Here is a 13,912-nt window from a genome sequence, read left to right as displayed (position 1 = left end):
TTAATACTTGGTCAGGGTCCCTTTTTCATGAATTACTGCATCAATGTGGCGTGGTATGGAGGTGATCAGCCTGTGGCTCTGCTGAGGTGTTATGGAAGCCCAGGTTGCTTTGATAGCGGCCTTCAGCTCATCTGCATTGTTGGGTCTGGTGTCTCTCATCTTCCTCTTGACAACAACCCACAGATTCTCTATGGGGTTTAGGTCAGGTGACTTTGCTGGCCAATCAAGCACAGTGATACCATGATTATTAAACCAGGTATTGGTAAATTTGGCAGTGTGGGAGGTGCTAAGTCCTGCTGGGAAATGAAATCAGCATCTCCATAAAGCTGGTCAGCAGATGGAAGCATGAAGTGCTCTAGAATTTCCTGCTGGAGGGCTGCGCTGACTTTGGATATGATAAAACACAGTGGACCAACACCAGCAGATGACATGGCTCCCCAAATGATCACTGACTGTGGAAAATTTTGCATTTTATTAGGAAATCAAGGTCCCAGAGTCTGGCGGAAGAGTGGAGAGGCACAGAATCCAAGTTGCATGAGGCCCAGTGTGAAGTGTGCAGTCTACAGCCAGTCTGTTGGCTTGGGTTGGGAGGGAATAGGGAAGCGGAGTGCCTTGCCATCACAGGGCTGTGTTTCTATTGATACACTCACTGTAGGAAGACAAAACTCTAGTCCCTGCTAGAGATGGGCCGAACGACCCCCTGTTTGGTTCGCGGCAGAACTTTCGAACATCACAAACGTTTAGAAACTAATTCAAAGGCTTATATGCAAATAATAAGGCATAAAAAGGTATAGGTTCCGGGTACTGCCCTGGGGGACATGTATCAATGAAAAAAAAACTTTACTATTTTTTAAATGAGAAGTGATTTACTGATGCTTAAAGTGAAACCATAAAAATTAGAAATAACAATAAAAATGAAAAATTCCTTTAAATATAGTGCCTGGGGTGTCCCCTTAATCTGTCTGTAAAGTGGCACATCTGTACCGTGTATAGAGCCTGCTGCAGCAATAATGACATTTATAAAACCAAAATAATAACATTTTCCCTGCAAGCTTTCTTTATTTTAGAAACAACGGCCTGGGGAGCCAGTCTGTATGATGAGGCCACAATGTAGTGCACTCAGAACAAGATTAGAGATTTTTTGGATAAGTTCTGGCATATCTTTTGCAGACTATGGATAGAAGTAACAGGTGCAGAAAAATTGGTCTTTGGGTGTCGGTAGTGCCTTCACACAGTATCCCTATTGAGGTACTCTTGACCAAAACAAGAATCGGCCTTGCTGTCAAAAATTGCAATGATATGCACCTGTCAAACAGGTGCAGAAAAATTGGTCCTTGGGTGTTAATTGTGCCCATGAAACCTACACCAAAATATTCTTCCAGATGAAATCAACACCCACAAAGCTAGGCAGCCTAGACAGTCTTTTAGAGATTCAAGATCCAGAAAGCACTTAGTCAGCGACATCGGCATCAGGGGCTTGATAGCTTCTGCTAATCCAGTACTGATTAATTTGGTAAATGTCAGCTGGTCCACAGAGTCTGTGGACAGATGCGCTCTCTTATCTGTCACAAAACCTCCGGCAGCACTGAATGCCTGTTCGGAAAGTATGCTGGAAACTCCTCTTTAAGGTGTCCTCAAGAGATTTCATATTACATAGTAGGCAAGGTTGAAAAAAGACACAAGTCCATCAAGTCCAACCTATGTGTGTGATTATATGTCAGTATTACATTGTATATCCCTGTTGTGGTCGTTTAGGTGCATATCTAATTGTTTGTTGAAATTATCGATCCTTCCCACAGAAACCACTGCCTGTGGAAGAGAATTGCACATCCTAACCGCTCTTACAGAAAAGAACCCTCTACGCAGTTTAAGGTTAAACCGCTTTTCTTCTAGTTTTAGTGAACGGCTGTGTGTCTTATTAAATTCCCTTTTACGGAAAAGTTTTATCCCTATTGTGGGGTCACCATTGCGGTATTTGTACATTGAAATGATATCCCCTCTTAAGCATCTCCTCTCCAGAGAGAACAAGTTCAGTGCTCGTAACATATCCTCATAACTAAGGTCCTCCAGTTCCTTTATTAGTTTTTTTGCCCTTCTCTGGACTCTCTCCAGTTCCAGCACATCCTTCCTGAGAACTGGATGCCCAGAACTGGACAGCATACTCCAGGTGTGGCTGGATCAGAGTCTTGTAGAGTGGGAGAATTATTGTTTTATCTCTAGAGTTAATCCCCTTTTTAATGCATGCCAATATTCTGTTTGCTTTGCTTGCAGCACCTTGGCATTGCATGCCATTACTGAGCCTGTCATCTACTAGGACCCCCAGGTCCTTTTCCATCCTAGATTCCCCCAGAGGTTCTCCCCCTAGTGAGTAGATTGCATTCATATTTTTGCCATCCAAATGCATTATTTTACATTTTTCTACATTAAACCTCATTTGCCATGTAGTTGCCCACCCCAATAATTTGTTCAGATCTTCTTGCAAGGTTTCCACATCCTGCGGAGAAGTTATTGTCCTGCTTAGCTTAGTATCATCCACAAATACAGAGATTGAGCTGTTTATCCCATCCTCCAGGTCATTTATGAATAAATTAAATAGGATTGGTCCCAGGACAGAACGCTGGGGGACCCCACTTTCCAACCCGGACCATTACGAGTACTCCCCATTCATCACCACCCTCTGAACACGCCCTTGTAGCCAGTTTTCAATCCATGTACTCACCCTATGGTCCATGCCAACGGACTTTACTTTGTACAGTAAACATTTATGGGGAACTGTATCAAATGCTTTTGCAAAATCCAGATACACCACGTCTATGGGCCTTCCTTTATCTAGATGGCAACTCACCTCCTCATAGAAGGTTAATAGATTGGTTTGGCAAGAACGATTCTTCATGAATCCATGCCGATTACTGCTAATGATACCGTTTTCATTACTAAAATCTTGTATATAGTCCCTTATAATTCCATCCAAGAGCTTGCATACAATTGATGTTAGGCTAACTGGTCTGTAACTTGGCCCTATTTTAAATATTGGTGCTACATTGGCTTTACCCCACTCACCTGGTACCATTCCAGTCAGTAGACTAATACCCCTTTTACACTGCCAGCATTTTTCAGGCGGTACAGCGCTAAAAATAGCGATTGCATAGCACCTGAAAAAAAGTGGCTCTATTCACTCCAGTGTGAAAGACCGAGGGCTTTCACACTGGAGCGGTGCGCTGGCAGGGCGTCACAAAAAGTCCTGCCAGCAGCTTCTTTGGAGCGGTGAACTCACCGCTCCTCCACTGCTGCTCCCCATTGAAATCAATGGGGCAGCACTGCGATACCGCCGGCAAAACGCTGCTCCGGCAGCGTTTTGCGGGCAGATGTAACCATTTAACCCTTTTTTTGGACGCTAGCGGGGGGGGTTAAAACCGCCCCCCGCTAGCGGCCGAATAGCGCAGCTAAAACGACGGTAAAGTGGCGCTAAATATAGTGCCGCTTTACCGCTGATGCCGTTGGTGGCTGTGAAAGCCGTCTTAAGTTCCTTAACCACTTGCCGACCAGCACACGACAATGGCGAGGCTGGGCAAACGGGCGTACCTGTACGTCCCCTTTAAGGCGCGGCTTAGTGGGCGAGCGTGCCACTAGTGGGGCGAGTGCACGCCCGCCGCGTATTTTGTGAGCATCCCCCGGGTCCTGCGGACTCGATGTCCGCCAGGGGCCCACGATCGTGGCACGGAGCGGCAGAACGGGGAGATGCCTTGTAAACAAGGCATTTCCCTGTTCTGCCTAGCAACATGAGAGGGATCTACTGCTCCCTGTCATCGGGAGCAGTGATCTCTGTCATGTTGTAGTGAGCCCATCCCCCCCACAAAAAAATGAATAATAAAAATGCCATAAATCTATCCCCTATTTTGTAGATGCTATAACTTTTGCACAAACCAATCAAAATTCACTTATTGCAAGTTTTTTTACCATAAATATATAGAAGAATACATATCGGCCTAAACTGAGAAAGAAATTAGTTTTTTTATATATTTTATGGGGATATTTATTATAGCAAAAAGTAAAAAATATTACTTTTTTTTTTCAAAATTGTCGCTCTTTTTTTGTTTATAGCGCAAAAATTAAAAACCGCAGATGTGATCAAATACCACCAAAAGAAAGCTCTATTTGTGGGAAAAAAAGGACCTCAATTTAGTTTTGGTGCTCAGTCGCATGACCGCGCAATTGTCAGTTAAAGCGACACAGTGCCGTATCGCAAAAAGTTCTCTGGTCAGGAAGGGGGTAAATACTTTCGGGGCTGAAGTGGTTAAGCCATCTGGTCTCAGCGACTTATTAGTGTTAAGTTTTTCAAGTCGAATTTTAATTCTGTCCTCTGTTAGCCATGAGGGTGCTTCCTGTGACATGTCATGAGGATAAACATTGCAAAATGGTTACTGAAGCCCCCCGATTCCCTCATGAAGACTGAGGAGAAGAATACATTTAATACCTTCGCCATCTCTCCATCCTTAGTAACAAGATTTCCTTCATCATTCTTTATGGGACCAATATGATCTGACCTCCCTTTCTTACTATTTTTGTACTTAAAGAATTTCTTGGGATTTTTTTTTACTCTCCACATGTGCCTTTCGTGTTCTATCTTAGCTGCTCTGATTGCACCCTTACATTTCTTGTTGCATTCTCTGTAAAGTTGGAATGCTGATGATGATCCATCAGCCTTGCATTTTTTGAAGGCCTTCTCCTTTACTTTTATATGCATTTTTATGTTGGAGTTAAGCCACCCATCCTTCGTGTTCTTTGTTCCTTAGACTTTATCCCAATTATTATCTTCTAGCAAGGATCGTAGTTTAGGGAAGTTGGCTCTTTTGAAATTCAGTGTCTTTGTATTCCCCTTTGTGTGATTCCTATGTGTTTCCTATTTGTGTGATTTATACTAAAACTAATTGACCAGTTTCCTAAACTGCCCCGTATTTCCAAATCCATGATCAGGTCTGTATTTTTGGTAATCAGTAGGTCTAGTAACGCTTTGTTTCCAGTTGGTGCATTTACCATCTGACCTTTGAAATTGTCCTGCAAGACATTTAGGAACTGGCGACCCTTAGATGAATGCGCGGTTCCTTCCACCAAGTCTATGTCTGGATAATCAAAATCCCCCATTATAATGACACTTCCCATTCTTACCGCTAATCCAAATTGTGATAGGAGGTCCGCCTCCGCATCCTCCCTTTAGTTAGGGGGCCTATAGCATACTCCCAGTATTACTTTCCCCTTAGTTTCCTCCATTTGTAGCTCTACCCATAAGGATTCCACCTCCTCCCTTGCTCCCTTAGTGATGTAATCTCTCACATTCACTTGTACATAATCTTTGATATACAGGCATAGCCCTCCCCCTTTTTTACCCTCTCTATCCCTGCGATATAGGGAATACCCTTGAATGGTTGCCAGCCAATCATAAAAGCTGTCGAACCAAGTCTCTGTAATTCCTACAAAATCTAAATCCTCCTCTGTGGGGACGGATGAATTCCGAGACATTCACCTTGTAATGGTGGTCAAGGAGGGTTGCCAACCAATAGCGATCCTTCTCCTTGATGCCAAGTATTCTCAGTATTCCTTTCGCAAGCTTTGAAGCATGAGGGAGTCCATTTACCGCAAGTTTGCGGAGGCATGAGAAGCAGACTCCCCGGGGTCACTGAGGATTACAATATCTGGAACTTCTTCCTCCCAGCCATGTACTACTCCCAGGGGTTCTGGGGATGGAAAACCATCTGTTAAGGATTGATGTATATCTTGCTCTGCTTCAATGTCTCCAAAACTGCCAGAATCCTCCTCCACCTCCCTCTCCTCTTGTGTGTTCTGTGGCGTGGCAAGGATGGTGTCTGCATAAAGCAGGCCTTGAGAGGAAAGGAAGTCCTCCTCTTCCTCCCGCTGCTCTGCCTCGAGTGCCCTGTCCATAATGCCATTCAGAATCTGCTCCAGCAGGAACACAACAGATGCATGCATTGTTATGGCTCACCATCCTTGTGGCCTTCCCAAACGGTGACAGTACAGTGCATGCATCCTTTATCAGCAGCCATTGGCGTGGGGAAAAAAGGAAAAAAATCAGAGCCGGCCTGAGCCTGTCGTTGTGCCATACTCACACAGGTACTCATTGACGGCCCTCTGCTGCATGTGCAGCCGCTGCAGCATTGCCAAAGTCGAGTTCCACCTGGTGGGCATTTCACAAATCAGGCGGTTTACGGGCAGGTGGAATTCCCACTGAATTTCAGCCAACCGAGTACTGGCTGTGTATGACCACCTGAAATGGCTAAAGACTCTTCTGGCCTGCTTTTGCAGATCTTCCAACCCTGGGTACCTATTTGGGAAACGCTGCACCACCAAATTGAGGACATGTGCCAGGTATGGCACATGTGTCAACTTTCCCTGTCTAAGGGCAGGGGGTTTCGTGCCATTATCGCACACCACCATTCTTGGCTCCAGCTGGCGTGGCCTGAACCACCTCTGGGCTTGCCCCTGCAAAGCTGCCAGAATCTCTGCTCTGGTGTGGCTCCTGTCCCCTAGACAGACCAGCTGAAGCACTTGTAGCTCCACCCATAAGGATTCCACCTCCTCCCTTGCTCCCTTAGTGATGTAATCTCTCACATTCACTTGTACATAATCTTTGATATACAGGCATAGCCCTCCCCCTTTTTTACCCTCTCTATCCCTGCGATATAGGGAATACCCTTGAATGGTTGCCAGCCAATCATAAAAACTGTTGAACCAAGTCTCTGTAATTCCTACAAAATCTAAATCCTCCTCTGTGGGGACGGATGAATTCCGAGACATTCACCTTGTAATGGTGGTCAAGGAGGGTTGCCAACCAATAGTGATCCTTCTCCTTGATGCCAAGTATTCTAAGTTCCTTTCGCAAGCTTTGAACCATTCACCGCAAGTTTGCTGGGGCAGGAGAAGCAGACTCCTCGGGGTCACTGAGGATTGCAGTATCTGGAACTGCTTCCTCCCAGCCATGTACTACTCCCAGGGGTTCTGGGGATGGAAAACCATCTGGTAAGGATTGATGTATAACTTGCTCTGCTTCAATGTCTCCAAAACTGCCAGAATCCTCCTCCTCTTCCTCCTCCCTCTCCTCTTGAGTGTTCTGTGGCGTGGCAAGAAAGGTGTTTGCATAAAGCAGGCCTTGAGAGGAAAGGAAGTCCTCCTCTTCCTCCCGCTGCTCTGCCTCAAGTGCCCTGTCCATAATGCCATGCAGAGTCTGCTCCAGCAGGAACACAACAGATGCATGCATTGTTATGGCTCACCATCCTTGTGGCCTTCCCAAACGGTGACAGTACAGTGCATGCATCCTTTATCAGCAGCCATTGGCGTGGGGAAAAAAGGAAAAAAAGCAGAGCCGGCCTGAGCCTGTCCTTGTGCCATACTCACACAGGTACTCATTGACCGCCCTCTGCTTCATGTGCAGCCGCTGCAGCATTGCCAAAGTCGAGTTCCACCTCGTGGGCATTTCACAAATCAGGCGGTTTACGGGCAGGTGGAATTCCCACTGAATTTCAGCCAACCGAGCACTGAAAGTGTATGACCACCTGAAATGGCTAAAGACTCTTCTGGCCTGCTTTAGCAGATCTTCCAACACCACCAAATTGAGGACATGTGACAGGTATGGCACATGTGTCAACTTTCCCTGTCTAAGGGCAGGGGGTTGCCATTATCGCACACCACCATTCTTGGCTCCAGCTGGCGTGGCGTGAACCACCTCTGGGCTTGCCCCTGCAAAGCTGCCAGAATCTCTGCTCTGGTGTGGCTCCTGTCCCCTAGACAGACCAGCTGAAGCAATGCATGGCACTTTTCAGCCTAACTCATTGAATATCCACTTGAACGCTTAGGGGGTACTTGTGGTTCATAGGACAAGAGGGTGGAATTGACAAATCTCGCATCATCACCACTAGCTGTATGGAGATCTGGTGGCACAACAAGCTATAGCACTGAGCCTTGACCTGCAGTTGCAAGCAGAATTACTGTGCTGTGAGCAAAATATATCATCCCTGATCATGCTTGCTGGACCACGCGTCAGCAATGATGTGGACCTTGCAGCTGACTGCCTTGCCCAATGATGCCACAACATTGCCTTCCACGTGAAGGTAGAGACCTAGAAATGGCCTTACGTGAAAAGAAACAGGGACTAGGAATCTGCCATTGTGGTACAGCACATTCTTCAAATTCACAGAAGGGGGCAGAATCCACCACCAGACGGATGGCCAGGAGTTTTAAAGCCAGCAGCTTTGACAAGCTTGAGTTTAGATTCTGGGCATGTGGGTGGCAGTGACTGCATTTTTCTTTTTTTGCTGCAGCAGATGGGGCAGAGAAATTTGCCTGCTATAGTCTACAGCTGGTGGTGTGTTACTGGCAGGCGTGCTGCAAGGACCTGGGACACTCTGCACTATACCATAATCCCTGTCGGTGGAGGCTGCTGAGAGGTCATGAGGCATAGCGGGGGTAGACCAGTAAGGTGAGGAATCAGGAAGAGCAGAATTGTGTCCCTTTTGTGAGGCTTTCAGGTGCTCTTGCCAAGGGGCTTAGTGGTGGGAGGTTAAATGCCTTGTGAAGCATTTGGTACCCAAATGGCTGGTGTTTTTTTGCCATGCTTGATGTGTTAGAGGCAAAGTTTGCAAATTACAATAAGGCGATCGGCTAAAAAAGCCTCAAACAGCTGAGCTGCTGGAAGTGGGCCGGGAGATAACAGCTCCACAATCTGGTGGAATAGGGTTGCTGCTCTCTACTCTTCCATGATGGCTGCCTCATTGGGGTTGTGCCTCACTTTCCTACTTTGCTCTATTCGGCACCCAAGTCGCATCAGTGACCTCAGCATCATCATCCTCTCCATCCTCATTATCATTGGAGACAACTTGGCAATAGGTTACGGCTGGGGGAACATGAGTGCCAATTTGTTGTTTACCAGTGCTTTCCCCTCTCTGTAGGCTCACGTTCCAACCTTCCTCAACCTCAGAACCAACATATGAATCAAGTACAGGGTGTGCATTATCAAGGGGCAAGTGGCTGACGCTGTGTTTAAATAACTCAGCTGACTCCTCCATGCCTAATGCTTGGGCTTTGGCAGGCGTAGCTGTGGACAAGGAAGCAGAATAAGCCATTCTGTCTGCTGCAGTGAATTGCACACTAGTCTCTGCTTCAGTGACGAAGGATGAGGAGGATGAGAATGGTTTAGTAAGCCAGTCCACCACCTCCTCTGCATGCTGTGGCTGGATAGCACAAAAACAACACTAAACAGAGGAAATGATGCCCTGCCTGAGAACTGACCACATCCACCTTTGCCTGTGGACACATACATTGCTGGCTACCTTAGAGTGCCATGGGAACATCTGCCTCTCCTTGCTGTCTTCCCAGGCATGATGGGGGGCGGTGCTTATTAAAAAAAATTTAATAAAGATGTGTAAATGTGTACCTGGATGCACTTTAATCAATGGAAAGTCGTGTTTGGTGCACTTTAAATTGAGTACTCACTACACAGACATACTCCACTGACGCACTGCAATATACTGTGGTAAATGTGCACTAACGCACTGAAATATTCTGCGTTAAATGCACAGTAAGGCACTAAAATTTACTGCGTTAAATGTGCAGTAACGCACTAAAGTATACTGCATTAACTGTGCAGTAATGCATTGAAATTCTCTGCGTTAAATGCACAGTAATGTACTAAAATCTACTGCGTTAAATGCGCAGTAACGCACTAAAATATACTGCGTTAAACAAGCATTAACACACCGAATTATACTGCGTTAAACGTGCAGTAACACACTGAAACGTACTGCATTAAACGTGCACTAACGTACTAAAATATACTGCAGTAAACATGCACTATGCACTGAAATATACTGCGTTAAACGTGCACTAACACACTGAAATATACTGCAGCTAACCTGTCCTGACAAAATGAACTGACACTAAAGTAAAAATGAATGGTCACACTATACTCACACTGTACTATCAATAGAGTAACACTAATCTGATTGTCTACACTGACAGTAGAATCAGAATAGCACACTAACGCCCTAGTAGCAATGAACAGAGCCCTGTTCTATCTCACTCCGTGCCAATATGACACTCCAAATGGCCCCTATAAGGAGAATATTTTTATAAAGTGGGGTGGGACTAAGAGCAATGAGCCATGATTGGGCACGGTCATCATTACTTTCTCCAATAATGGCTCTGACAGTGCTCTGTGCCCTGATTAGGCAAAGCTTTCATTGCTTCAGCCAATCAGGTCTTTCAATGCACTTCGTGGCGGCGCAGTGCATTGTGGTCGTTTGGTGGGCCAAACAAATGGTCGAACGCCCCGACAATTCAGGTGTTCGCCCAACTCTAGTCCCTGCATACAAGAGTGACTCCATAGGATGCTGCAAGAGAAAGGAGCCACCCTGAAACAGGAAACCTAGGACAGCGGTCATGGCACCAGTTTAAAATGGAACATAGGCAAGGATTAAAGATAAAGAAGCTGCTCACCCAGTAAGGCTCCATTCACATTTTGCATAGCAGGAACTTGTGCTCTCGGTAACATTTTTTGTGTGCGTTTCTCATGCACTTATGTGCTTCGTGCATAGGACAGCCCATTTTCTTGAATGGGCTGCCATATGCATGAAAATCATGCCAAGGAAGCTCATGTATCAAATTTTGGCACTGAGCCAGACGCGTTTGGTGATGCGCATTTTGTCTAGATTTTTACGTGATTTTTTCACGCGACAAACACAGCAAAATTGCACTGCATTTGTGGTGCCATTAAGAAATAATAGCACTGCAAGGGTATAGTGCGTTTTGCCACATTTCTGAAAACGCGGGCAGAAATGCGCGGTTCTGCTCGTGTTTTCAAAGTGATCAAATGCTGAAAGTGCTTAAAAAGCTGAGGGTTTAATATCACTTTAATAGATACAAATACCCAGTAAAAAGGCTCTATTCACATTTGGCTATTTGGAATCTCAGGTGGAATCGAGGTCGATTTTTGCCTGTGATTCCAAATCACATGGCAATCACTTCATCAAGTGCGTCTTGGTGCCATTTAATTTAAATTGCATTCCAAATTCCAGACAGATAATCGCAGCAAAGTGCGCCTTTTAAAAATGGCATGAAGCTTTTCGCCCATAAATGGGCAGGAGCTTCTTTGGGTGACAAACGTGCATAAGGCAGCTGATTGAAGTGAATGGGCTGACCTATGTGCAACACACGGAATCATGTAAAAAAAATCGGCCACACAAAATCGCAAGCAGGAACGTGAGTTGCTGCTACGTGAAGTGTGAATGGGGCCTTAATAAGCACATGCATTGAGACTGAAGTCATGATTCAATGGGATATAGGAAGGAATTCTCAGGTCAATACTCGCTTTGCTATAGTACCTGTATATTGAACGTTGTACACGTGTATAGCTACATTCACTCGTGGGATTAGAGGACGATCGAAGCTTATCTCCTACATCTACAAATTAAAGGACATCCTCCTTGACAACAGGAAATCTAATAAATCTCAGAGCACATTTTTCTTGCCAATAAAAATAAATGAACCACCCATAAAGTCTGACAACTGTATAGATTTTATGTTTGCCCAATTTAAGGAGACTGTCACCGTGTCCTGAATAAGTCATTTGCTAGACCAAAGTTTAACTAACGCAAGTTAAAGTATAACTAAAGGCAAAACATTTTTTTTTTTTTTTTTTTTTTTTAGTGTTGCATGGCGAGGGATTAGAACCCCTGTCAGGTTTTTATTGCTGTCTGTGTCTCCATAAGGGAGATTTACCCTCTCTATGTGTCCTGTTTAACCTCTTCACGCCTAAGGGTAAAACAAACATTAACGCCTAAGCCTGATTTTGCAACTTCGACATGTGTTGGTAAAACTGTACATATCATCACAACTACTTTGTGCATCCAGGGGTGGATTTTACCGCAGGTTTTTTTTTCAGGACAAATTGGCTTTTTATGTAGTGGTAAATGGTTATGGATATCTCCTGATTTTTTATTTATTTTTTTATGATCAAAAGAAAACTGGCCCAAAATAGTAAAAAAAAAAACAAAAAAACATTTTTTTTTAAATTTAAGCTGGATACACACTATACAACTTTTATTTGATTTCGTTTAGATTTCATTTCAAATATGTATTGCCTGATTACATACACATTGAAAGTGTTTAGGTTTGATCTCACATTATAGGGTTTTGGTAAATCTAAAGGAAAAAAATCTAAAGAAAATTGTATAGTGTGTATCCAGGTTTAGCTGTATATTTCTTGCTACTACCTTAACCTATCACCAAAGAACAACCCAAAATAAATTCTCCTGCTCCTGACAATCGCAGCGATACCATATGTGTATGTTAGTTGTTGTATGTACCCGTAGTACAGCCCAGGAACAATTCCCAGGACTCTTCCTAGAGCGGGCCGCTCAGCCAAACTGAAAAGGGCCTTATTCATGGAAGTGACCAAGAACCCGATGGTCACTCTGACAGAGCTCCAGCATTTCTCTGTGGAGAGAGGAGAACCTTCCAGAAGAACAACCATCTCTGAAGCACTCCACCAATCAGGCCTGTATGGTAGATTGGCCGGACGGTACCACTCCTCAGTAAAAGGCACATGACAGCCATAGGCGTGCGCACAGGGTGTGCCAGGTGTGCCCAGGCACACCCTAATCACCCCGTGCACATTAGTGTTATCGTTCTGTGTAGCATCAGAAACAGGGGAAAGATCTCCCTCTTGCCGTCTCTGCCATAAGAAAAGTGTTTATGCTCTTCTCTTTCACTGTGCCGGCAGGGAGATCAATGTGCCGGGGTCATATATATGAAGACAACCGCACACGCATGTGTGTTTGAGCTTAAGGGTGCACACCCTAATGCAATAGGCTGCGCACACCTATGATGACAGCCCACCTGGAGTTTGCCAAAAGGCACCTGAAGGACTCTTAGACCACAAGAAACAAAATTCTCTGGTCTGATGAAACAAAGATTGAACTCTTTGGCCTAAATGGCAAGCGTCATGTCTGGAGGAAACCAAGCATTTGCTCATCACCTCACCCATACCATCCCTACAGTGAAGCACATCCTTAAGGAAAACCTGCTCCAGAGCACTCTGGACCTCAAATTGGGGCAAAGGGTTCATCATCCAATTGGACAACAACCCTAAGCACACAGCCAAGAATACAAATGAGTGGCTATAGGACAACTCTGTGAATGTCCTTGAGTGGCCCAGCCAGAGCCCAGACTTGAACCTGATTGAACATCTCTGGAGAGATCTGAAGATGGCTGTGCACTGAGGCTCCCCATCCAACCTGATGGAGCTTGAGAGGTCCTGCAAAGAAGAGTGGGAGAAACTGCCCAAAAATAGGTGTGCCGAACTTGTAGCATCATACTCAAAAAGACTTGAGGCTGTAATTGATGCCAAAGGTGCTTCACCAAAGTATTAAGCAAAGGCTGTGATACTTATGTACATGGGATTTTTTCTTGTATTTTATTTTTAATAAATTTGCAAAGATTTCAAACAAACTTCTTTCAAGCTGTGATTATGGGGTATTGTTTGTAGAATTTTGAGGAAAATAATGAATTTAATCCATTTTAGAGTAAGGCTGTAACATAACAAAATGTGGAAGAAGTAAAGCGCCGTGAATACTTTCCGGATGCACTGTATGTATTCGTTTGTCTGGGGTTGTGATGTTTGTGGCGGTCTGCCCTCATAGGTCACTTTCACTCTGCAGTCCTTGTCTGCCCATAATGTTAGATGCAGAGTTTCGTGTTCCTCCTAAGAAAGTCTCTTCTCCATGTATCTATGAATAGTAATTCTTGATTGTTTCATTTCTGCTTGCTTACATAAGAAAGAAACATTGTAACAAAATCAATACAAGGTGACTGTCTGTGCTTTTCACATATCTTCTCCTACACCCAG

The sequence above is a fragment of the Aquarana catesbeiana genome, linkage group LG03 (assembly GCF_042186555.1).
Source record: "Aquarana catesbeiana isolate 2022-GZ linkage group LG03, ASM4218655v1, whole genome shotgun sequence".
Taxonomy (NCBI): Eukaryota; Metazoa; Chordata; class Amphibia; order Anura; family Ranidae; genus Aquarana; species Aquarana catesbeiana.
The sequence above is the reverse complement of the archived record's forward strand: the minus strand, read 5'-3'. Positions refer to the sequence as shown.